The sequence below is a fragment of the Trichosurus vulpecula genome, chromosome 3, assembly GCF_011100635.1.
Source record: "Trichosurus vulpecula isolate mTriVul1 chromosome 3, mTriVul1.pri, whole genome shotgun sequence".
NCBI classification, from domain to species: Eukaryota; Metazoa; Chordata; class Mammalia; order Diprotodontia; family Phalangeridae; genus Trichosurus; species Trichosurus vulpecula.
The window spans coordinates 148703121-148727271 of record NC_050575.1 but is presented as its reverse complement, the minus strand read 5'-3'; positions in this window follow the sequence as shown (position 1 = coordinate 148727271).

Here is a 24151-nt window from a genome sequence, read left to right as displayed (position 1 = left end):
TCTCTCTACCAATGTAAGTTTCTGCCCCTCCCCCCCACTTTCTGAGCAACTTATTAGTCTGGGGCATGGAGAGCAGAGAACCAGGATGTGTCAGAGTCAGGACTTCACTCATATCTCCTGGCTTTAAGGATGCCTCTCTATCCCTTTATTTGACCTCAAAGGTCAAACATGTAGCCCCCAGAGGCATGTGGCCTACAATACTTCACAGTGCCTAGCCAGATTAAAATGTACTTGGGAAGTATTTAACAAAATAAATAAAAATGCAATAAAACATAGCTAATATTATATTTTAAAACTAAATTAATATGCAGCCCATGGGGATCCTCATTTAAAATTTAGCGAGCCTCATTCCTACCTTATTTTGCCCCCACTGCCCCACATTATGCTGCCTCTATACAGGAAGCAAGTTTAAATCTTCTTAATGAGTTCAGAAGTGGTGGCCATTTTCTCGTGAAGTTAACCTGCACCAGGACTCCTTTTTCCTCCAGATCGAGCTATTGATTTGGGGCAATGCAATGAACACATTAGCCTGATGACTTCAACGGGAGAAGTTTTGCTGGCAATTTGAGTTAAAAATTCAGCTTTATTTTCAAGCAAATCCCTCGTGAAGTCAAAATGAAGGGGAACTTTTCAAACTCCTTAATAGCTTCTCTGAGCCCGGCTCAGGGCCCTGCCTAAGGTGTTGGAAGCACACACGAGTATTTGGCAGGTAAAGTTACACCCAACAGGGAGGCCACATATAATCAAGTGCTAATTGTGTGGTGTAGACTATAAATATAAAAAAGGCGTCTGGAGAGGGAGAGAGTTCTGGGGGCTGTGATTAGGAAAGGATTCATGAAGAAGGAAGTTCTCCTCCTGAGCTTGGAAAACTGAAAATCTGTATAGATGGAGAAGCCGTCTACTTTCTGGTGGTGAAGAAAAATGATTTGTAGCAGTGGTCATCTCAAGATCTAACAGTTACGGGTTAGGGTCTGGAGAAGCAAAGGACAGAGCGTTGTCCTAAGGATGCAAAACCATTAAGTTATTTTCTTTCTAATAGTAATTATAGCATTGATATGGCAGCAACTTTGTGCTGGGCACTGGGCTAAGTGCTTTACAAATATTATCTCATTTGGTCTTCACAACAACCCTAGTTTACACCCCACCTAGTGAGGTAGGTGCTGTTATTATCCTTATCGTACAGTGGTAGAAACTGAGGCAAACAGAGGTTAAGTGACTTGGCCAAGACCACAAAGCAAATGCCCAAATCACAACTTAAGTGCCTGAGATCACATAGTAAGCTCATATGTTTTCTGAGGTCAAATCTGAACTGAGGTCTTCCTAATCTATCCGCTGTACCACCTAGCTGTCTCATCCGGGCTCCATATATTTTCGTGCATCACAATCTGGGCAGGTGTCTTATTCACCTACTAGGCTGTAAACTCTAAGAGCAGCAGATATGTCTTCCCTTAACTGCACGCCTTCCCAGGGCTTAGCACAATGCTCAACAGATAGGGCAGGTTTAATAAATGTTCGTTGAGTGAATGAATGAATGAATGAATGGATATTGAAATTGGAGGAAAATCTGTGCTTGAGATATTTGTGTCTTGCTGCCCTTCTGCCCCTAGTCGTGGCCCAACAAGGGTATACTGTTCCTAGGGTTTCTTTTTGGCTTGAGGCAAAGAACAGCTAAAAACAGGTTCTTCATAGAGAGATGCAGAATAATTGAGAGGAGGGACAACCTTGGAGTCAGGAGGCCCTGGTTTCAAATCCTGTCACTGATACACTTTAGTTATGTGACCACATTGGGCAAGTTCCTTAAGCTATTGTACAAGGCAATTACCTAAGACTCTAAGCTACTGACAGGAACAGCTAGGTGTTGGAAGTGTATACAGTGCCAGGTCTGGACTCAGGATGACTCATCTTCCTGAGTTCCAATCTGGCCTTAGATACGTACTAGCTATGTGACCTTGGGCAAGTTGTTTAATTCTATTTGACTCAGTTTCCTCATCTGTTATATGAGCTAGAGAAGGATATGGCAAAACACTCCAGTATCTTTGTCAAGAAAACCCATGAAGAGTCAGAAACAACTGAACAAAAAACATAAGTTACTGATGAAATGCTGGATCTACATTGACAGAGGAAGTACCCACACTAGGGATTCTTCTTACAGATGAAATCACAGCTCTGGACAACCCACCTCCATGCCTCTCCTATACCAAAACCCAGAATAATCTCATTGAGAAGGGGGCTAAGGCAGAACTCTCATGTGGGAGTAAGAAATTTTCTACCAACAGCGTAAGGGCCCTCTCTCCTAATGTTTGCTGCCCAGTATACCACCCTGATAAACTCATACACTTAAGAAATCTGATTGGGGGAGGATGGGAGGAATGGGAGGAACTTTTGAAAAGCTTACATAGTTGTATGGAAAGGGTAAGGAATAGTATATAGAAAGATGTTAAATAGAAAATCTTGAACTCCAGGAACAAAGCTGGTGTGTGAGAAAATACAGAGACTGGCCAAATGGACCTGGGATCCAGAGGAAACTGGCCAAGTAGAAATGCTGAGAGAGATGGAAAAATGGGAAGAACCAAGGGAAAGAGGACTGGAATCTAGAGAGAAGGGGTGTTGAGTACAGCCTAGAGACACGTTAGCTGAACTTTTTACGGAAAGGAAAGAAAACACAACAGACTTGTGAATGAGCCCACAGTTTTGCATAAAAACAAAACTGAAATTAAAAACCTGCTTTTGGATTGGTAGGAAATATAAAATGTGAGGCCGTATATCGTGGCATGCTGCTCCGAAAACAGCCCCAAATACCTGCAGTGTCAGCGCGATAAATCACTAGGCTGAATGCGTCAGAGAAGACATTACTTTCTAAGGATAATATTTTCATGACCCATTGGTTCATCTATTTAGGGGTGTTATTTTTGGAGTAATTGCAGATATTAGAATCACAAGAGCATCATTTGAATATTTTGCTTAAAACTTTTGGTGAAAAACTCCCATGTTTCCCATCCTCCAGTGGACAGTGCAGACATTTTAAGGCAAGAGAGAACTGTTTCAGATTTCCTTTTCATGGCTCAGTGGTCACTTATGAATACAGGGTAATATTTTTTCCTTGTAGGTAGGCATTAATTTGGGGGGTTGTTTCTAAGTCATACAAAAGTCTCAGGAAGTAGCCTATTGTTCATAGTTATAAGGTAGAGGTGATTAAGTAATGACATTTCTTATTAAAAGGTTGATGGAATGAAATGTAATAATGAAGTTTCTTTTGTTCTTGCCTATGGGGCCCACAATTGTTAATCTATAACTTGCCGTATAGATTCAAACTTATTAATCATTTCAAAGAAAAATTCTATTTAATGATTGAAACTGAAAATGAGGCCTTGATGAAATGGAGTGTCAATCTAACCACATTTTTCTCGGCCTGATACAAATAGGCTTATTCTTTCTTGAGTTTCCTTCCTGGAGAGGGTGGATGAGGATGCTGAGGTGAGGAGGAAGGGGAGGTTCAGAATGTCTGGAATGCCTCACTTCATTGGAGGAAGTTCATTGCTTGGCACCTTGGGCTCTTCCATGGAACCAAGATTATGTGGATAGAACACTGAGAAGAACTTTGGAAACCAGAAGAAGTGGCTTTGTAGTTTGTTTGGTCATTTTCATCTGGCTCTTTGCTTTTTCAGTGGAGGGAGAATCTCAGTGCTCCAGCCTCATCTTCTTCTGCAGATTCAGGAAAAAGATGCTGGTTGCAGACATCCTCTGAGAAGCAGGAAGTCAGGCTGAAAGGTACAGTCGCCATGACAGGCATGAGAGTAGTTGGAGGGTTAAGGTTGCTTCTGTTTCTCACCCCTGAGGAGTAACAAAACCAAGCAGGATCTCGTTCAAACTGCAACTGTCTTCTAGGGGGTGTTCTAATTGTGTTTATCTTATGAGTATCATATGAATCACCTTTTTACATTGGAAAGAGTTTTGGAGTCAGAGGACCTAGGTCCAAGTCCTGGTTCTAAGGGCTGCTCTTTTTCTGACTTTGGCCAAGTCAATTAACTTCTCTGAACTTCAGTTGCCTCATTTTTAAAATAGGAGATTGGTGGACTAGGCAGCTTACAAAGTGCTTTAGGAGGGGATGTCTCTCAGGATTATCTATCTCTTTTACTTTCAAGCTAACCATGTTCTACCTTCAAAAAGCCCTGTCTTTTCTGACAATCCTGGGCTTCTCTGAACTTTACATTTTACCCTATTACCCAAGATCCTTTTAATAGAGCCAGACATCATCTGTCCTAGAACATACTGCTCTATCTATATAGCTATATTGTCTTGTCTGAACTTCAAGTTTCTCACTTCTGTGGGGGGGGGGAAGAGAGGAGAGAGAGAGAGAAAGAGGAGAGAGAGAGAGAGAGAGAGGAAGAGGAAGGGAAGAGAGAGAAGAGAAGGAGAGAGAGAGAGAGAGAGAGAGGAGGGAGGGAGACAGAGAGAGAAATAGAGAGAGGGAGGAGAGAGAGAAATAGAGAGAGAAATTGAGGGAGAAAGAGAAATAGAGGGATAGAGAGAAATAGGAGAGAGAAATAGAAGAGAGAGAAAGAAATAGACGAGAGGGTGGGGGAGAGATTGAGAGAAAGAGAATCTTTTGTGTTAATCCTTGGAATGAAATAGAATAATGAGAAGTGACCTTTGGAATTTGGCAATCTCCCTAAACACAGAGGCCTGAAGAAAGAGTCTATCCAGCCTCTAACATTGACCTTCCTCACCCCAGGTCCTTCTTCAGATAGAAGTAGAAGAGATTCTTATTTCCTCAGATGTGCTTAATTCCTGATCTTTAGAAATGGACCGTTGGAGGTCTGTCAATGCCTCCATTGTGCTGAGAGAGAATTTTAGCCCCCCTGCCAACTCTAGCATGGACAACAGGTGGGCAAAGCTAAGGGACCGCATCCCTCCAATCACAGTCAATGACCAGAGATTGTGTTCCCCAACTCTTCTGTTCTGCCTTCCCTATTCCCCTTCCTCTTCACCCCAGGCACCTCCCTGGGTGAGCCAAACCCTGGTACAGGGTAAGACCTCACCACACAGCCCCTGCTCAACCTCTACCTCAGGGTCTCTGGGACTAAGAAACTGGCCCTGCTCTGCTGCTTAGGCCTCATCAACTGCTTCCACCAGCTGCAGAAACAGTACTTGAGCAGTGACAGTTTTAAAGGGGAAGTGTCCTGTGGAGTAAGGCAGAATTTTTTTTTAAATGCGGTTAGGCCAAGTTGGAATAACGAGGGTTGTCTGATTTTTCAATTAGTCTTCCTGACTCTCTTTTCCTTCTCTCCCTTTCTTCTCCCTCCCAATCTGGCAAGAAATACACAAACAAGAGCTTATATCCCAGTTCTCCTGTAAGATCTGATGACTAAGATTTCAATAATGCCTGAAATTCTGGGTCGGGATGCTGTTTACAAATTTTCAAAATAGTGTCTTGACGTCCACAGCTTGTTTCCCCTTGTAATCAACATCTTGAAGTGCTTTAGAGAGTACATAATTACATACTAGTAGCCAAATGAGTTTGGGTAGGGGAGCTGGCAGCCATTGGGTTCGACTTATAGGGGGGAGTGAGGTGACCAAGCTAAATCCATGTGTGTAGAGGACAGCTCTGGAGTGAGCTTCTGGGCATATGTGGATATAGGAAATCTTAGGTGAGAAGTTTCTCCTCCGTAAGTGTGTGGACGTACTCACCCAGCCAGAGTCCTTCCTTGACATCTTATCCCTGAAGAGCAATTAATAAGCAGGGGATGTCAGGGTCTCTGCTTTCTGGGAGCTCCCATTTCACCCCCACCCTCCATCAATGAACCTGGCAATCCTTCTATTGAATTATTTTTCTGCCCTTAGGGGATATCTGTAGAATGTATTTGGACTTCAGCGAAAGCACTTCTCTTTTTCACACTGGCTTTGTTTCCACTAAGTGACAGCAACGGATGTGTAAATCAGATGTCTGGCATTCAGTGGGCAGCTCCATTCGGCATTTCAGCTTTTAAGTTCCTCGTCTCAGCCTCACTCCCTTCAAGTGGCCAAATAGTGAATAAACTCATAGAACTTCAGATCTGGATGGGACCTTGGAGATATCTTCTAGACCAATAAACACTTAACTGCATCAGGGGAGCTGTCTATTCAAATCAACTGAGAAGTGAATCTCTTTGTATAGTGATAGGAAAGGGATGGAGACCGGATCAGTGATTTCATTGGTACCCAGAACTACAGGGAAGAAATTCCCTTTACCAAGTGAGGTGGGCACCTCCTCTGCACCCAGGTCTTTTTGGATTGGGTCAGCTCTCTGTGCACTCAATCCTGTTGCCTCCTCTGTAGTAAATAATCACTTCTAATTTTTTTTGTTTTCTTCATTAGCTGTTCATGTTCATAGTCTTATTTTTTTCATATTTTTAAAGTAAGATACAATTATAATTTAATATAAATATATATATAGTGTTTTATATGTATGCATTTGTGTACACACACACACACACACACACACACACATATATATATATATATATATGCAGAGAGGAGAGAGAGAGAGAGAGAGAAGTATGTACATATGTATATACTTGTGTTTGTCCGTTTTTCTCAAAAAGGACCATGACATCAGGGAAATGATGACATGACTCGCAGTTGACGTTGATTTGAGTGAGGGAGGGCTGTGCAAAGTCCCAGCCTCACTTTCTCCTCCACAGCCACCTGGGTCCAGTGGCCAGATATTCATTAGGACAACTGGAGATGGCTCAGGATGCAATGACCATGGCCCTTTAGGGTAAGGCCTTTTCAGGTTCTCACTTTCAGTGAAGTACAGCCCATTCAGTGAATAGGCCTCTTTAAGAAGTGAGTCGGGGATGGCCCCTTTAATTAAAAAAAAAAAAGAATCAAATGGAAGGGGAAGACCCTCAGGGTTGCTGGCCAAAAGAGAAACAGTACTATTGACATTCATTCTGAGTCAGGAGGGTCCAAAATATAGCCATTAAGTGGAGCTTGGGCAGGGACTGATTGTGGTCCAATCTCTGAGCTCCAGAGTGCAATGGGTTTAAGTTTGGTAAGAAAGAAAGAAAGGAAGAAGAGAAGAAAGAAAAAGAAGAAAAGAAAGAAAGAAAGAAAGAAAGAAAAGAAAGAACAGAGAAGAAGAAAGAAGAAGAAAGAAAGAAGAAAGAAGAAAGAGAAGAAAAAGAAAGAAAGAAAGAAAGAAAGAAGAAGAAAGAGAGAGAGAGAGAAGGAAGAAGGAAGGAAGAAGAAGAAAGAAAGAAAGGAAAGAAGAAGAAAAGAAGAAAGAAGAAAGAAAGAAAAGAGAAAGAAAGAGAGAAAGAAAGAAAGAAAGAGAAAGAAAGAGGGGCAGCTAGATGGTGCAGTGAGTAGAGCACTGGCCCTGGAGTCAGGAGGACCTGAGTTCAAATCTGGCCTCAGACACTTGACACTTGTACTAGCTGTGTGACCTTGGGCAAGTCACTTAACCCCAATTGCCTTGTATATTAGGAAGGCAGAATTTATGATTTCAAAGAGAATCTCATATGTGCCTAAAAGGTCCGGAACCACAGGATATAAGGAATTCTCTAGGCAGAAGGCAAGAGAACTAAAGCATGTATTTACACTCCACAGTAACAATCCCACAAACCAGCATCCCATTTTGATTTTCATCAAAAGCTTCCAGGCCCAATAAGTCCTCACAAGGGTAACCAGGAGGCCACAGAGAAGCGAGATGGTATAAGGCAAAATCGTATACATGCTTCCCTCTACGGTAAGAAGATTACCCACTAGCCTCCAGTCAGCTCTGCTACCGGCAGCTGAGCTTCGGCTGTAGGCATCTCTGGCTCCAACTGGAAAAGGAAAGGAGGATCTTCAAGCTGTCCTCTCCTCTCATAGAGTTTTTGATGTCATCAAGCGCCGCCTGAACGACCAGGGCCGATTGGTTCTTGACTTGGCCCCTCCCCCTAGAGTAGACCAGGTTAACACACCTCCCCTCAGCCAGCCCCATGACTCATCACACAGGAAGCTCCCTGATCCCTGCATGGCCACGGGCCTCCTGCCCCGGAAGAGCAAGCCCCAGTGTCCAGGGAAGCTCAACGAGGTAAGCTGAGTCATTCAAAGAAAACAAAGTCCATTCTGGTTACACCTTGCCAACTCTGGGCCACTCTAGTTTTCTCTGTAGTACTTTTTAATCGAAAAAAATTTCCACCAGCTTGCTCCTTGAACAAGTAAATAGTTCTGTCTGGGCCTCCTCAGTTCATCCATCTGAAGACTGAGAGGACTAGTTCTGGTGCAGTGGAAAATGGTCTCAACTTGGATCATGGGACTTGAGCTCAAATTTGGCTCTGCTGCTTTCTATTTGTGTGAATTTAGGCTAGCCACCAGGCCTCCGATTCCTTATTTATAAAGTGAAGGGGTCAGACTGCATGGACCTTTACAGTGTCTTCCTGCTCTTATCCTATCATTTGGTGCCCACGTGATTCCTGAGGTCCCTTTGAGTTCTGACAACCCGAGTTTTGAACTTTGAGTTTTGAATTTCAGTTCCATCTTCATGGGATGAAAAAGTGCCCTGCATTTTAAAAAAAGGGGGAGAAGTGCCCATTGGCATGCTGGTATTTCCTCCTCTCCCCACTCAGTTTAGCCTACTAGAATATCACCGGGAGAGTCAAGCAGTCTGAATCTCAGCTCTGCCCTTGCTACCTGCTGACTGTATGATTTGAGGCAGGTGACTACCCCACAATCTCCTCGTCTGGAAAACTGGAATAGTAATCACCACCCTGCCTCTTTCCTCATGTGGTTGTGAGGTGAAATAGATGAAAGATGAAAACCTAAGGAGGTGTTCCCCCTGCCCCGGGGCTGTTGTGGTGTCTCTTTGGCGGGGGTGGGGAACCAGATTTTGTTCTGTAAAATTTGGATTCAGTCAAAAGGTCACACTTGAGGGTTTGAGGCCACACGGCCTTAAGGCCAAAGGGTCTCCACTCCTGCTCTTTAGGCCAGGAACTGGAACTAGAGAGATATCGGAGCATTGTTAAAGAGCCTTCATTCTGCTGTTTTTCTGCTTTGGTTTTCCTCTGCTTGAGGATTTCTTGCTATGAGGGGTTTCTAGGGGCAGCTAGTGGATGGAGTAGAGGGCTTGGAGATGGGAAGACCCGAGTTCTGATTTGGCTTGGATACTTACTAGCTGTGTGACTCTGGGAAAACACTTAACCCAATCAAAATCCTGGTAGCTACTGATTACAGACCTGCACCTCATTCCCCTTCTTTCCTTTGGTACTTGGCTCACTTTCACTTTGTCCTTCTCAGCTCCTGCCCTCATATTAAGGGTCTTCAACATACATATTGACTCTCCCTGAAATACTAACCACTATATCCCTCAACCTATTCACTTCCCATGAACAACTCCTCCCCCTACCTGAGCCACATACAAAGATGGTCATACCCTTCTTCACGTCTTATATGTTCAAGAATTTGGAAATCACCTTATCCAGCCATAATTCATTGGCATTTTACATCTTCCTCTGCCTTCCCTTACAAAACCATGCTCTTCATTTATACTGTGACCACCAATCCCTTAACCCCTCAATTCTCTCCCAGACTCTTCTCCCCTACATTAGCCACTTTCTCCTCTTTTCTCCATCTTGACCCCTTGGTGAACCAATTCAGCTCTACATAGTCCTCCTGTCTTGAATCCCTACAGCCAGCTAAGCCTCAGCTTTGAAATACTCCCACCATTTGTCATCTACACACATGTTGCTGAACGATGATGGAGAAAAATCACACAACCATTCTGCCTGGGTCCACTACAAATTTATGTTATGAAAGCTTCACTAGGCCCTCATTGCTTCTAGGCAATCATGCTATGACTCTCTTATTGACTCACTATCCCATTTTCCACAGTGGCTCTTCCAAACCTTTTCATTCATCTTCAGGCCTCCCAAGGCTCCTCATCATCACAGCCTCTCATCTGGGAAACTCATCTCATATTTATGGAAAAAATCCAAGTAATTAGCTGTAAGCTCCCTCTTCTTCTCTCTTCCTTATCTCCTATGGCTCAGATGCCTTCTGCCACCATCTTCTCCTTCCTCCCTGTCTCACATGATGAGATGGCCTTGCTCCTTACCAAAGCCAACTTCTCTACCTGCTCAAGTGATCCCATTCCATTTCATCTCCTCCAACAGACTGCCCCCTCTGTCATCCCCACTCTTGCACTTATTTTCAATCTCTCTCTCTCTCTACTACTGGTTCATCCCCTACTGCCTACAAACACACCTGAAAACAAAACAAAACAAAACAAAAAACCCTCATTTTGTCCTTCCATCCCTGCTATCACCTGATAGCTCTTCTGCAGCTTCGTAGCTGAACTCCTGAAAAAGGACATCTACAATAAGTACCTCCACTTTCTTCTTAACCCTTTACAATACAACTTCCAATCTTATAATTCCACCAAAATGCTCTCTCTAAAATTACTAATGATCCCTTTGTTGCCACATCCAGCGGTCTTCTCTCAATCTTCATTCCTCTTAACCTTCCTGCAGTGTTGACACTGTTGATCTCTTCTTTTCTTTATACTCTCTTCTCTCTAGGTTTTTGGGATTCTACTTTTTCCTGGTTCTTCTCCTACCTATTAGACTCCTCCTTCTCTGTCTCTTTGGCTGAATCCTGTTTCGGACCATGTCCATTAACTACAAATGTCCTACAGATCTTTGTCATGGTTTCTCTTCTCCCTCTATTTCACTTGGTGATCCCATCCACCCCCATGCTTTTAATCATCATATCTATGCTGATGATTTTAAAATCTACCCACCCTGCTCTAACATCTCTGCTGACTCCTAATCTTGCATCTCCAGTTGCTCTTCAGACATCCAAAACTGATTGCTCAGTAAACATTTTAAACTCAATATCTCCAAAATGGAACACATTATCTTTCCCCTTAAGCCCTCTCCTCCTTCTACTTTCCCTGTTACTGTAAAGGGCAACATCATCCTCCCAGAGCGGAGAGGTCATCCTGGATTCCTCACTATCACTCATATCCGAGCTGTCAACAAGGCTTCTCACTTCCACCTTTGCAATGTCTCTCATATATACCTCCTTGTCTCCCCTGACTCTGCCACCACTCTGATGCCAGCCCTCATTGCCTCATGCCTGGATTATTGCAATAGCCTGCTGGGGAGTCTGCTTGCCTCAAGTCTCTCCTCATTCCAATCTAGCTCCCATTCAGCCACTGAAGTGATTTTCCTAAAGCAAAAGTCTGATCATGTCATTCCCCCACTCAGTAAACTCTAATGGCTCCCCATTGCCTCCAGGATCAAATAAAAGATGCTTTGCTTAGTATTCAAAGCCCTTCATAACTCAGTTGCCTCCTATGTTTCCAGTCTTCTTACACCTTACTCCCCAACGAATACTCCTTGATCCAGTGACTCTGGCCTCCTGGTTGTTACACGAACAAGATAATCCATCTCTTTCATATGGGCATTTTCTCTGGCTGTTTCCAATGCCTGGAATGCTCTTCTTCCTCAGCTTCATGTACTGACCTCCCTGCTTTGCTTTAATTCCCAACTAAAACCCCATCTTTTACTGGAAGCCTTCCCAACCATTCTTAATTCTGGTGGCTTCCATCAGTTAATTATTTCCCACTTATCCTGTATATAGCTTGGTTTACATATATTTGTTTCCATGTTGTCTTCCTCATCAGTGTGTAAGCTCCTGGAGAGTAGGGATGTGTCTGTTACTTCTTTTTGTTTCCCCAGTGTTTAGCATAGCACCTGGCATACAGTAGGTACTTAATAAATGTTGATTAATTTACAACTTCTGTTTGCCGCATTTTCCTCAACTCTAAAATGGGAACAATGATATCACCTACTTCTCAGGGTTTTGAGGACCAAATGAGATAATATTTGAAAAGCACAGTGTCTGGCATATAGTAGGTGCTTAGTAAATGCACAAAGTAACAGTAACATTATACGATGATCAACTGTGAATGACTTAGCTTTTCTCGATAATACAGTGACCCAAGACAATTCCAAAGGACTCATAATGAAAAATTCTATCCACCTCCAGAGAAAGAACTGATGGAGTCGGAAAGCATACTTTTATATTTTATTTTTGGGTTTTTTTGTTTTCTTTTGGTCTGTGTAATCTTTCACAACATGGTTAATATGGAAATATATTGTGCATGATTCTATAACAAATTGCTTACCTTCTCAAGGAAGGGGGAGGGGAGAGAATTTTGAACTCAAAATTTTTAAAATGAATGTTTAAGAATTTTATGTATATATATATATATATATTGAGAAAAAAATAAAATAAGAGGAAAAAATAATAAATGTTTGTTTCCTTCCTTCCTTTTGGAGATCATGTGGTATGGAGAATGGCATTTAGTTGTCTTACTCCATAGGCTTATTTACTGTGAAAAGTTTTGTGCATGATCAAAATGAGGGAAAAATCTCTTTTTGTTAGCATGGTACTGATGTGGTACATACTAGTCTCTGCAAAGGCAACAATCTCAGGGGTCTGCACATCTATACAGCAGGCGATCTTGAGCCAACCAGGGGCCTCAGATTGGGTATACTGGGCAGCACAACAGACTTCAGAAAAAAGTAATTACTTTTCCATGAAGCTTTATTTGATTTTCATCCCTCCCCACGACCCTCCCATCCCATTAGTCATGACTTTCCCTCTTGGACTCCACCCAGTCCCCCAGCCCTTGGTTTTAACTCTCTCCCTCTAATGAGCTTATCATACAATGCTGAGCATCAGAATGCCCAGTGTAATGCTATTGTGTTTTATCTCCCCATTAAACAGTGAGCTGCCTGAGGGCAGGAATCTTGTCTTTTCTAAATGTTGTTTCTCTGTCAGCTCAAAGCTTTTCATTCAGTAGGCACTTAATAAACGTTGATGGAATTGAATTGTAATTTGGTTTTCTGTGTGTGAAAATCACCTGGATAAACCGGATTCAAAGCTATGGTGAAATGTGATAGTGAACATGAAAGTACTTGGAGATATGTTCAATGTTGCAGGAAGGCAGATTTATTCTTGTTATCACTCTAAGTTTATTATTTTCAACAATAAAATTTAGAATAGCTCACATTGCAATGGCACTTTACAGTTTGCAAATCTTTACCTTAGATGTTCATCCATAATAGATCACTTTTCTATGACACTTTATAGTTCATAAAGCATTATCTTGTTTGATATTTACAACAGCCCTGTGAGGTAGACGCTACAGGCATCATTGCCCCCATCTGTTCTGGGCTAGGCTTGACTTAGGCCAGTTCTTACGGAGTTTAGGTTCTATTTTGGAACAAAATGAGACACTCTTAGACCATTCAACAGTCAATGAAAAGAGATTTATTCTATCATAGTGGCAGAAGGCTATTCAACAAAGATAGGCATTGGGAAACACCCTGAGTTGATTGAGTTGAGTGAAATTCCATTGCCTGAGTTACCTATTTCGATCTATCAGCCAAGTCTTCAGGAGTCCTTCTACTTCCTTGTGGCTGCTTTGAACTTGGGGGATGGAAAAGTAATGTCAACCATCTGAGTCTTTAGTTTCCAGAGCCAAACAAATCTTAAGGAAGGCCTTCCGGGAAAAGTACCCTAATTTGTAAGGGGGAAGGAGTTACAATATCACTTCTACCACACTATGTTACAAATGAGGAAACTGAGGCCAAGATCAAAGAGAGTTGAAACACAAACCCAAGGCTCCTTTCTCCAAGTACAATGTTCTTGTCAGCATACAATATATGTATGCATATTTACATACAGGCTTGTTAGAACATCTATCTATCTGTTTGTCTGTCTGTCTGTCTGTCTATCTTCATAGTTCCTTATCTTGGGTTTTCAAAGAGGACCAGTGACATCATAGGGTGATGCCTTGACTTGCCTGTGCATTGGATTTAGATGAGGCAGAGCTGTGCGAAGTTGTCAGCCTCGCTCTCTCTTCCAAAGTCAAGATTACTGGTGATGGCCTGGGATGCAGTGAGTGACCTTGGCATTTTCCAGTTATGACCAAGCTCTAAGCACTCCACAGTGCCTACTTCAGCCACCTTTACTGAGGTTGGGATAAATTATTCTCATCTACCCATTCTGCCAGAGGAAGTTTTCACATGCTTCAGGTATCATGACTTATATCTATAATTTTTATCTATGTCATCAGTAACCGACTTATCTATATCTAAGTCTCTCTATTTCCATTTGGACCTGTGATTTCATCAGTGTAGGATACTTCACTGAGGAAATGCCTTTACTCTATCAATGCAGACCAGCTCCTATCATCCCACTTCTAGTCCTAGAGAGATGCTCAGGGTACAGGTGGTATGTGTCAGAGGTGGGCCTTGAGCCCAGGCCATCCTAACTTCAAGGTTAGCCCTCTCCCTAGGCTACCTCCTAATAATAATAGTATAATTATATGATTATTAGATGATACGTCTTTCTAGATTACCTTCTTCTTGACCTTAGCTCTCTGATCCTTGGGCTATAGTCTTGGAAAGGGAAAGATGAGGAAAGGCAGCCTGCTTTGATTGCATCTAAGTAACAAATTGCTTATTTTCATATGAGCATTTGAAATCACTTTTTTTCAATTCTGAAATCACTTTTCATCTCTCCAATTTTCCCCTATTTAAGTCTGGCTGCTTTGAATCATATTAAATTGTTGTGTGTGAAAAAGTATTGCACTTAAGTGATGCTATAAAGTCAAGCCATTAGGCTGCATGTGTGTGGTGCTGGGTATGTATTTTTAGCCTTTGAGATCCGTAATTATGTATGTTTCACTGCCTTTCAAATGCATATTTGTCATGGAGAGAGATTATAGTTATGTAATACCAGTTATTTTTGATAGGGTAAATGTATTTATGGACTTACTAAGTCTCATTCAACTAGAGCAAACCATGGTCGTTTCTGCTTTATCTGGGAGGGTGTGTGGCTCCTGAGTACCAAAGGAACCGATCCAATGAATCAATTTGTGATCATTAGGTTTGAAAGTTGCTTCAAGTAGTGAAAAATGAGAGATAGAGAAGGAAAACCCTGGCTTTTCCAGGACTGGGTGGGTCATACGGGCATTTATACAGTGATCCAGTACAACACAACTTTTAAGTGACTATTCTGTGAGTGTCCTGTGATAGGCTCTGGGGGAGGTATGATAAGGCATAGTTCCTGTCCTCCAGAAGCATACAGTCTAGTAGTAGAATAAGAAATAAAACCACAAATTACTACATGGTAAGTGCATTTGTGAGTTGCCAAAGTGCTATAAGAGATCTGAGGGTGAAGCGCATTACCAACTAGGGTGACAATTTTAATAAGAAATAGGCATCTATGTTAATTTTCTCTTTGTCTGCTGGGAGAGTAGAAACCCCCAGCTTCAATGGCTATAGAGTCTTGGGGTTTGAACTCTTAGGGTCTTGAGGCTCTAGTCATATCACATCTGAAAAGTTGACCCCCTCTCCCACTCAAAGTAAACACACAAGTATGCTCACAAATGGAAATATATGTATACTACCAGCAGGGAATTCGTAGATCAGTGGCGAACATATTACCCAAATATAAGTCGAACTACCAAGCTTGTGAACTATTTGATGAAATATTAGTTCAATAATGAAATTATAAATCTTTCAAAAGTGATACCAATATAATTAAAACAGAGTTCTTAGCAATAGTTCTAAATATATATGACTAACTTCTTTTTTAAAAAATGTTTTATTGGTGTGTTATGTTTTAAAATTACACACATTTATAGATTACTCCTAATTCATGAGAGGTCTCTTATACAGTTGAGTAAAACTAATAATGCTGACTTCATCTGAAAGTGCATGCAACATTCTACATCTGCAGCACTGCCCCCTCACCTCTATCTTTGAAATTTTTTTTCAATCAGCAAAAATCCACCTTCTGTCCCTTCAACCTCCCTTCCACCATTGAAAAAGAAAGAAAAATAATACTCCTGCTACAAGCATATATAGTCAAGCAAAACAAATTACCTTTTACAAAACAAATACCTTTTGTCAGTGCAAAGAACAATAGATTTGGAGGCAACAGTAATGGGTAAAAATCCAGGCTCTGCACCTCCCCTACGCATGGTGACCTTGGGTAAGTCATTTAACCTCAATGGGCTTCAGTTTCTTCAGCTATAAAATGAGAGGTTTAGACTTAGTGATATCAAAGGTCCCTTTCATCTCTAAATCTATGGTTCAATGATTCTATGACATATGGGCAGTTACTTGTTGGTATCACTTCATGAGCCTTGGTGAGAGGGATCTATTATTGTAAATGATGCTCCTTTGATCAGAGGAAACTGAAGGTAATGTATTTGTGCAAACACGAATGTCCTTTCATAATGAAACTGTCCCTGGAGCTGACAGATCTTTTAAGCCAAATTTAGTTCAATTATCATCACCATCATCATCATCCTCTCTCACTTGTTTCTATGACTCTTTCCTTGATTCAGAGTACTTGTTGCCCCACTTAATCTACCCTATGATATAGGGCTGGCCAGCTACCTATTAGTCCTGTTTGACAAATTGAGAAAATTGAGGTATGGCAGAGGTCATATGACTTGCTTAGGGTCATAAGGTGAATTGGCAGTAGAGCAGCTGGCATTACAACCCAAATTTCTTGTGTTCTTATGGGTTAGTATTTCAAAGCTGGCGAAGAGGACAGGACTTCCTGGAGTTAGGAAGACTCATCTTCCTGACTTCAAATCTGGCTTCAGACACTTATTAGCTATGTGATCCTGGGTCACTTAACCTTGTTTGCCTCAGTTTCTTCATCTGCCAAATGAGATGGAGAAGGAAATGTCAAATTGCCTCAGTATCTTTGCCAAGAAAACTCCAGATGGGGTCATGAAGAGTCAGACATGACTGAAACAACTGAACAACCACAAAAAGTGCCATAATGTGTGTGCACCTGATTCCAGGCTTCCAAACTCAGTGTTATCCTCAACTCCTCTCTGTTGCTCACCTGACATATCCCAAGTTTGTCCCTTCTTTCTCTGCACCATCTCTCCCATACATCTATTTCTCTCCACTCATACAGCCCCACTCTGATTCTGGTCCTCTTCTCCTCTTTCCCAGACTCTTCCAACTGTCTTCTACTTAGCCTCCTTGCTTCAGTTTCTCCCCACTCCAATCTAGCTTCTACACAGCTACCCAAGTGGTTTTTCTAAAGCCTGAATCTAACTGCCCCCACTCAATAAATTTCACTGACTCCCTAGATCAAATGGATAGTTCTTTGTCAGGCATTTCAATGACCCCTTCATACCTTCCTGGTCTTCTTAACACTTTATGACGCTGCATCCCCTATACAGGTTGGCCATGCCAGGTTACATGCTGTTCCACATATGTGCTATTTTAGCCCTCATTTTCCTGTCTTCTCATTAGCTCTTGTCCAAGCCTGGAATTCTTTCCCTACCAAGTTTTGACTCTTAGAACTGCTGGCTTTCTTTAAGACTCAGCTAAAACGCCACCTCTGTCAGGAAGCCTTTTCTCTTGCACCTCTCCCCTTCCCACACTGACCCCACTCCACCCTTAAGTGTTAAGGCCTTTCTTTCTAAGGTGACCTTCCATATTCTTTCTAATTATCTTGTGTATTCTGATTCATATATATTATATATATATATATATAATATAAGAATATATATAAAACCTCCCTGATTAGAATATAAACTCTTTGAGAGTAGGGATTGTCCTTTTTTTTTTACTTTAATCTTCAGTGCTTGGCCTGGCACATCCCAAGTGCTTAATAAATGCTTATTGATTAATTAATCTTGTGAATAGTTATAGGTAGGAGAGGGAATGGGATGCAGAAGGAGTTAAAATAATCTTATTATATAATTTTCTTCTTGGGGTGTTGAATAAAAATGGAGATAAATATATGCCTTTTCTTTTAAGATTCTCCCTTGCTCCTTATAACCAGCTTGCCCTTCCCTTGGTTCTCTTTTTGTGTCCTTATAAGTTCTTAATTCTCTTGATGGAAGACAAAGTGTAGTATTCAGATTTCATGATTCCTAGAACCTCTTAAATGTATTCTCCTTTAAATGAGAGATTCCTGTAGAATAATCTGTGACTCTCTTTCCTCAAAATTAATTTCTCCTAGGTACATTCATATCAGTTAAGCAAATATTTATTAAGTGCTTAATAATAATGGATAGATGGTACTTTCCATATATTATGTCATTTAATTCTCATAAAAACTCTATGAGCTAGGTACTGCACATATTATACCCATTTTTCAGATAAGAAAACTGAAGCTCAGATAGGTCAAGTGACTTGCCCAAGGTTGTATAATTAGTAAGTGCTAGAGACAGGATTCAGTCCTAGTTCTGTCCTGATTCCAAGTCTAACACTTTTAGCACTGTACTACAGAGCATTATGCCATTGGTTGTTGTTATATTCAGTTGTTTTAATTGTGTCCAACTCTTCATGACCTCATTTGGGTCTTCTTGGCAAAGACAGTAGAATGGTTTGTCATTTCCTTCTCCAGCTCATATTACAGATGAGGAAACTGAGGTAAACAGTGCCGGGTGACTTGCTCAGGGTCACGCAGATGGTAAGTGTCTGAAGTTAGATTTGAATGCAGGTCTCTTTGATTCTAAGCCCTGTGCTCTATCTACTGTGCCACCTAAGGGCCCCATGGCTACTGGGGGTATGTACAAAGACCATTGGGAGAGGTAGATAATTTAGATAAGACAGAATCTTTCCTGTTCATATTCAACAAATATTTATTAAGTGCCTTATATTTAAGAGGCACTCTACTAGGGGCAGAGGGAAATAGGACCCTGGCAGACCAGAGATGGAAGCACCTTAGAGGTCATCTAATCCAATCCTAGCATTTTATAGAGAAGGAAAGTGAGACCAGGAGAGAGAAAGTGACTTTAGATTCTACTTCTGGCATCTGTAAGAGAAATCTGAAGAAGGGGAAGCGTTAAGGACTATTTAGTGGGTTAAGTGGTAAGGATCTGAAGAGAAGGATTTAAAGAGAAGATTATTCAAGGAGGAACAGAAGAAGAAGGCAGTTGGCAAGGCAAGGAATGTAAGAAAGGCAATTGGAACAAATTGGTAAGTAAAGCAAATTGGCAGAATCTATTGGTGGGTGGGGCAAGTTGGTTAAACAAATAAGAGGGTGGTACTAGGAGAAGGGAGGTGGAGTGCATCTGGGGAGCTCCTAAGGAAAGGAAGTTGGATGTGACTTTAAAGATACTAAGAGGTGATGACCATTTGGAAGATTTAGGAAATCTGATCAACACAGTGATTAGTCACTGAATGGGTGTTGCCTCAGTCAAATAGTCAAACTGAAAGTTGGCAAAGCCCTTAGCTTAAAAAGGCCAAGGTTCCCCACTATATCCAAGGCCATCTCTAGTCATCCTGACCTATATCTGGTTACTGGACTGAGATGGCTGTGGAGGAGAAAGTGAGGCTGGTAACTTTTCACAGCCCTCCCTCACTTAAATCCAATTCATTTGCATGTCATGGCATCCCCTTCTTGATGTCATGGTCCTCTTCAATAAAGAAGGACAAACAACATAAACAGCTAAGGGGTGATACTGTGTTATAAAAGTAATAATCAGGTTGTTAGGGTGAAAATACTCATTGGTGTGTGTGTGTGTGTGTGTGTGTGTGGTGGTGGTTTAAGGCTAAAGAATCCCAATCAGTGTGAAGTACTGGGAATATTTGCTATGATGTGTATTTCTGCCACTGCCAAGTGACTCTTGTCTATTTTCTAGGTGTAGGCTGGTATCATTTCTAGAAGAAGTGAAGGGACCCAAACCCTGTGACATAGGATCTATGTCACAGGTGATATTATTACACCTATTTTACTGGGAGGTGGGAGACTGAGAGAGGTTAACTAACTTTCCCAGGCAGGATTTGAACTCAGGACTTCCTGACTCAACATTCAGTACTGGGCCATTGTACCAGAGCACTCTCAGGATGGAATTCTAGGTCTCAGCTCCCCTAGATTACTGAGAGCTGAATCTTTATCTAAAATCAGAACCCAGGAAGGAATCTTCTAACTTGATTATGCCAGTCATGGGGACTAATCCTACAGCTCTCAGTTCAGGGACAACCCCACCAATCAATTTAAACTACATAGTTCCCTGGAGGCCTCAAAGATTCGCTGAAACATCTCATGTCTTTAGGGAGAAGATAGAAAGAATATGGCTCAATAGCTATTGGCAAGTCTTTCTTCATACTAATGATGAATGACAACATGATAATTTATAATGAATAATAATATTAGTATTATGTGAATAATAATGAATGTTGAAGATAATCCCAATAACAAGAATTGAAACCTAAAGGGTCCATTAACTCAAAGAAAAGTAGCTTCTTGGCAAGATTGGGTTATGCTCCTCCTACCGGTCACCCTGTCTTTTGGGAATGTGCCGTCCAGTTAATTTCTGGTCCATGGATCCTTCCAAAATATCCCAGTCATTTTCATTTCATTCCACGCTCTAAACTGCCATCTCCCAAAGATCAGTCCTCGAAAGACCTCAGCCACTCTGCTATGAGCTCCCTGGCCAATGACTGCCCATTGTTCCACTCAACCTAGGGGGTCATGCCATTATTGGGCGCCTGAGCTAAGGACCCTCTCCCATAGACACCAAGATCATCTAAGTCTCGCTGGGGTTCAAGCGGTATGATAGATCCAGAGCCAGTCACAGTCAGGAAGGCCTGGAAGGGAACGTTTCTTCGTCTAGGAGTTTCCTATGCCAGTGAAATCACAGGTCTAATCTCTTCCTCTAACCTCTTACAAATGCCATCCCATTTGATCCTCACAAAACTTCCGTGAGTGAGACACTGTTTTTACTCACATTTTACAGATGAAGAAACTGAGGTTAAGAGAGTGACTTGCCCAGAGTCACCCAGCTAGTAAGTATCAGAGGTAGGAGGAGTAGGGACTCCATCCACTGCATCACCTTATACCTCTTCTACATCCCATTCTTTAAGGCCTAGTTCTCAGGTGGGTGTCAACTAATTCCTCTTAAGGTATCATCCCTTACAGGGGTATTTTCATTGTAATAGAAGCAAAGGGTTCTGCAGCATATTTCATTAGGCTAGGCACCCAGAGAATTTTATTATTATTTCTAAAACAAAACCATATTGACTACTTAATCAAAAAGGACATTATTCAAACTCAACTTAAACATATTTAAGGTTTTCTTGAAAGAAAAAAAAATAAACTCTATCTTTTAAAATGTAATTTTTACAAATGAGACACCGAATAACACATTTTTTGAGACACTAGAGTACTTGGGCTTATCTAGCATATACTTTATATTCACATCTATGGATTTAAACCTTTCCAAGACTCTTCAATGGTGAATTTCAGGCATTGTATGTGGCAGGGAAGGAGACTTCTTTTAGGTGGAGGACCTTTTCTGTTCTTTGTAACCCTTTCCTTGTTGGCAGTCACTTACATCTATTTGTCAGGTTGCCCTTGAGAATCACCATATAAAAGGCCCTTTTGCTAAGAGTTGACCTGGTGGTTGAACTGAGTTAAATTGTAATGTGGGGCTCATTTCTATGATCACATCCCACACACTATTCCCCTTCCCTCATGATATATGATGCTTGGCAGGTTCCCACCTTTGTTTAAAGATCTTAGGACCCTCAACCAGAGGTGGTTTAATAATGTTCCAGGGTATAAAACAAAAAAGAAAAACCTGCCACCAGTACCACCATTTGGTTAATTCTAAGGCATCTCCTCCTTCTAGAACAGTTGTTGAGGTCATAAATGAGTGAAATACAGGATGCTTGCATTATTCATGAGTCCCCAGGACCATAATCCTGCTGGGCAAAGATTTTAAGCAGCAGGTCCCTCAGCAGACTGTGTCTCACACAGGAGGCAGAATAAAAGGCAAGGTTAGAAGCCTATAAGATGGGTAAACAAACCCATACATTCGCTATGAAAAAAAGAGAGAGAAAAGAAATATTGATTATGTGGCATTGAAGTGCCTGGGGCTTGAACAGACATTCAAAATCGGACACATTGTTCAAGATCAATAATAGGTTTTATGCTTCCAACCTAAAAAAGTCCCAGTGCCATGTAATTTAAAAACAGACAGCTCCTAGTATATCTCAGGAACATCTGGCAAGCTTTCCTTATGCACCTCTGACACATCTGCTCAGTTCTCAGTTCACTTCCTTTTTGCCAGAAGACAGTAGAGAAATGAAAAGTTGGGGGTGGGGGACAGGGGAGGGAGGAAAGAATCTGGAATCAGCTATCCCTGATACCATTGCCTTAAATGACAGTATTATGGAGGATGCTAAGTGAGTGCATTTGGACAGCTCTCAGGGAGAGGAAGATATTTGAAAAAGAGGGTAGAAAACCTGGAGATGGTGATCCTAGGTCTTAAAAAGGAGAGATATTTGAGAACAGGAAAAATAGCCAATCAGCCATCTTAATTTAATGAATGCCATGTTTGGAGAGAAGAAGCACAGACAAAGCAGTAGGGAGGGGTCAAAGGAGGGATTAATTTGGACCTGAGTTCAAACCCCAGCTTTGCCCAGTGTGAGTTTAGGCAAGTCACTGAATGTTTATTGTGTAGAAGTCCCCCTTCTATAAAATGAGGGAGTCATATTCAGTAATCTGAAAGATCGTTCTAGCTCTGAATCCTATCATCCTATCAGATGACCTTTGGAGGGTCATTGGAGGCAATGAAGTTGGTTTTCTTTTTCACATAAAGCAGCAAGCAGCCTGAGAAAGTGTTGTAGTTCCCATTAGGCTTTTGAGACTGTTCCAATGTACATTTTGATTTCTGGCAAATAAAAATCAGTTGAATGGAATTGGGATGGGCTTTGATTCTCAACTCTTCCTTTCCCTTCCTCTCTACCCGCAAAGTATCTGAAAATAAAAGTTCTGCTGAAAACTTCCCAGTGAGCACAGACCTGTTGATTCCCAGCACAGTATTCTTAGCCAAACCTTATCTCTTTACCCTTCGGATTTCCCATCATGGCCCTGTAGTTGGGGGAGTTTCAAGTTTTCCAGGGCAGCCTGGTTCCCGTTATTCCTCCAAAGTGAAACTCTCTCCTTTTTTTATATTTACTTTGTTTATGAGTGCATGTGCATTCATTTGACGGAGTTTGTACAGAGTCCTTCCTTTAATTTTGGGGCAGGATAAAACAGCTAATCTGTTTTGACATGCTATCTAAATGGCACTCGGATCAGTATACGGAAGAACTCATCCATAAGTCATTTCTTTTATACACATGTACTGGGGTGTCCAAGAGAAAGAGTTATATTGGCTGCAAGAGTTTGAATAATAATGGTCATTAATATGGCGAATTGAGGTTCGCCACATTCATTCCACATATCAAATCCTCTTTCAATGAGATCAGTTCCATCAGCTGTCAGATTCTATTAAATATATCCCCCAGACCTACTGACCAGCTGACAGTAGAGAAACTCAAAACCATACACCCACTATTAGCATTATAAAATGTGAAATCAGCTGGAAGGAATGATAACAGAACTGAAAACAGAGGAGATGAAAATCTGTAATGCTCTTGTGTCCTCCTAAATAGAAGCTCGAAGAGTTAAAACACCCCCATAAAATACTGAGGTGAAAAACAAAGCTTGTCACATTGTTTTCTTCATAACATATAATGGTTCTTTTACCTTTTGTTAATCCAAGATTTGCATAAATGTTTCATGAGGTTAATACAATGCATAAACCGAACCGTTTATTAGGCAACATCTGTGCTGTTTTCTCAGATAATGCAGTGTGGCTTCCAAGTCACTGAAATATAACCTATCGTAAGGTTGGGGTTATTAAGATACTTGTTGTGCAGGGGCTGTGATCATATTTTGAATTTTTAGCAGATGTTACAGTCTTAGCAGAGAATTCCTGAATGAGATGGTCATGGATGCCAGTTTGCTCCCTGGAAGCAGGTTGGCATGGGCTAGCTCTTGTGACAAATGAGGGAGACCTCTTTCAGGTCCATTTGGGACTCTTTCCCTACCCAGGAGCCCACCCATTCTCCATCCAGACACCAAAGTAAACTGTTTACAAATACACAGTGTTCTTTGTGGCCTGTTGTGTGCCCACCCATCCTATCTTTTTCATCTTGGGACTTACAGGGTTCAAGTTCATTTGCTGTGGAGCCCACTTATTATAGGGGATTTGGGGGAATTGAAGCCATGTTTATGGCCTACAGTGGAGAAAAGGATGAGACACCCAGCCCTGTGCTCTGTGAAACTCCAA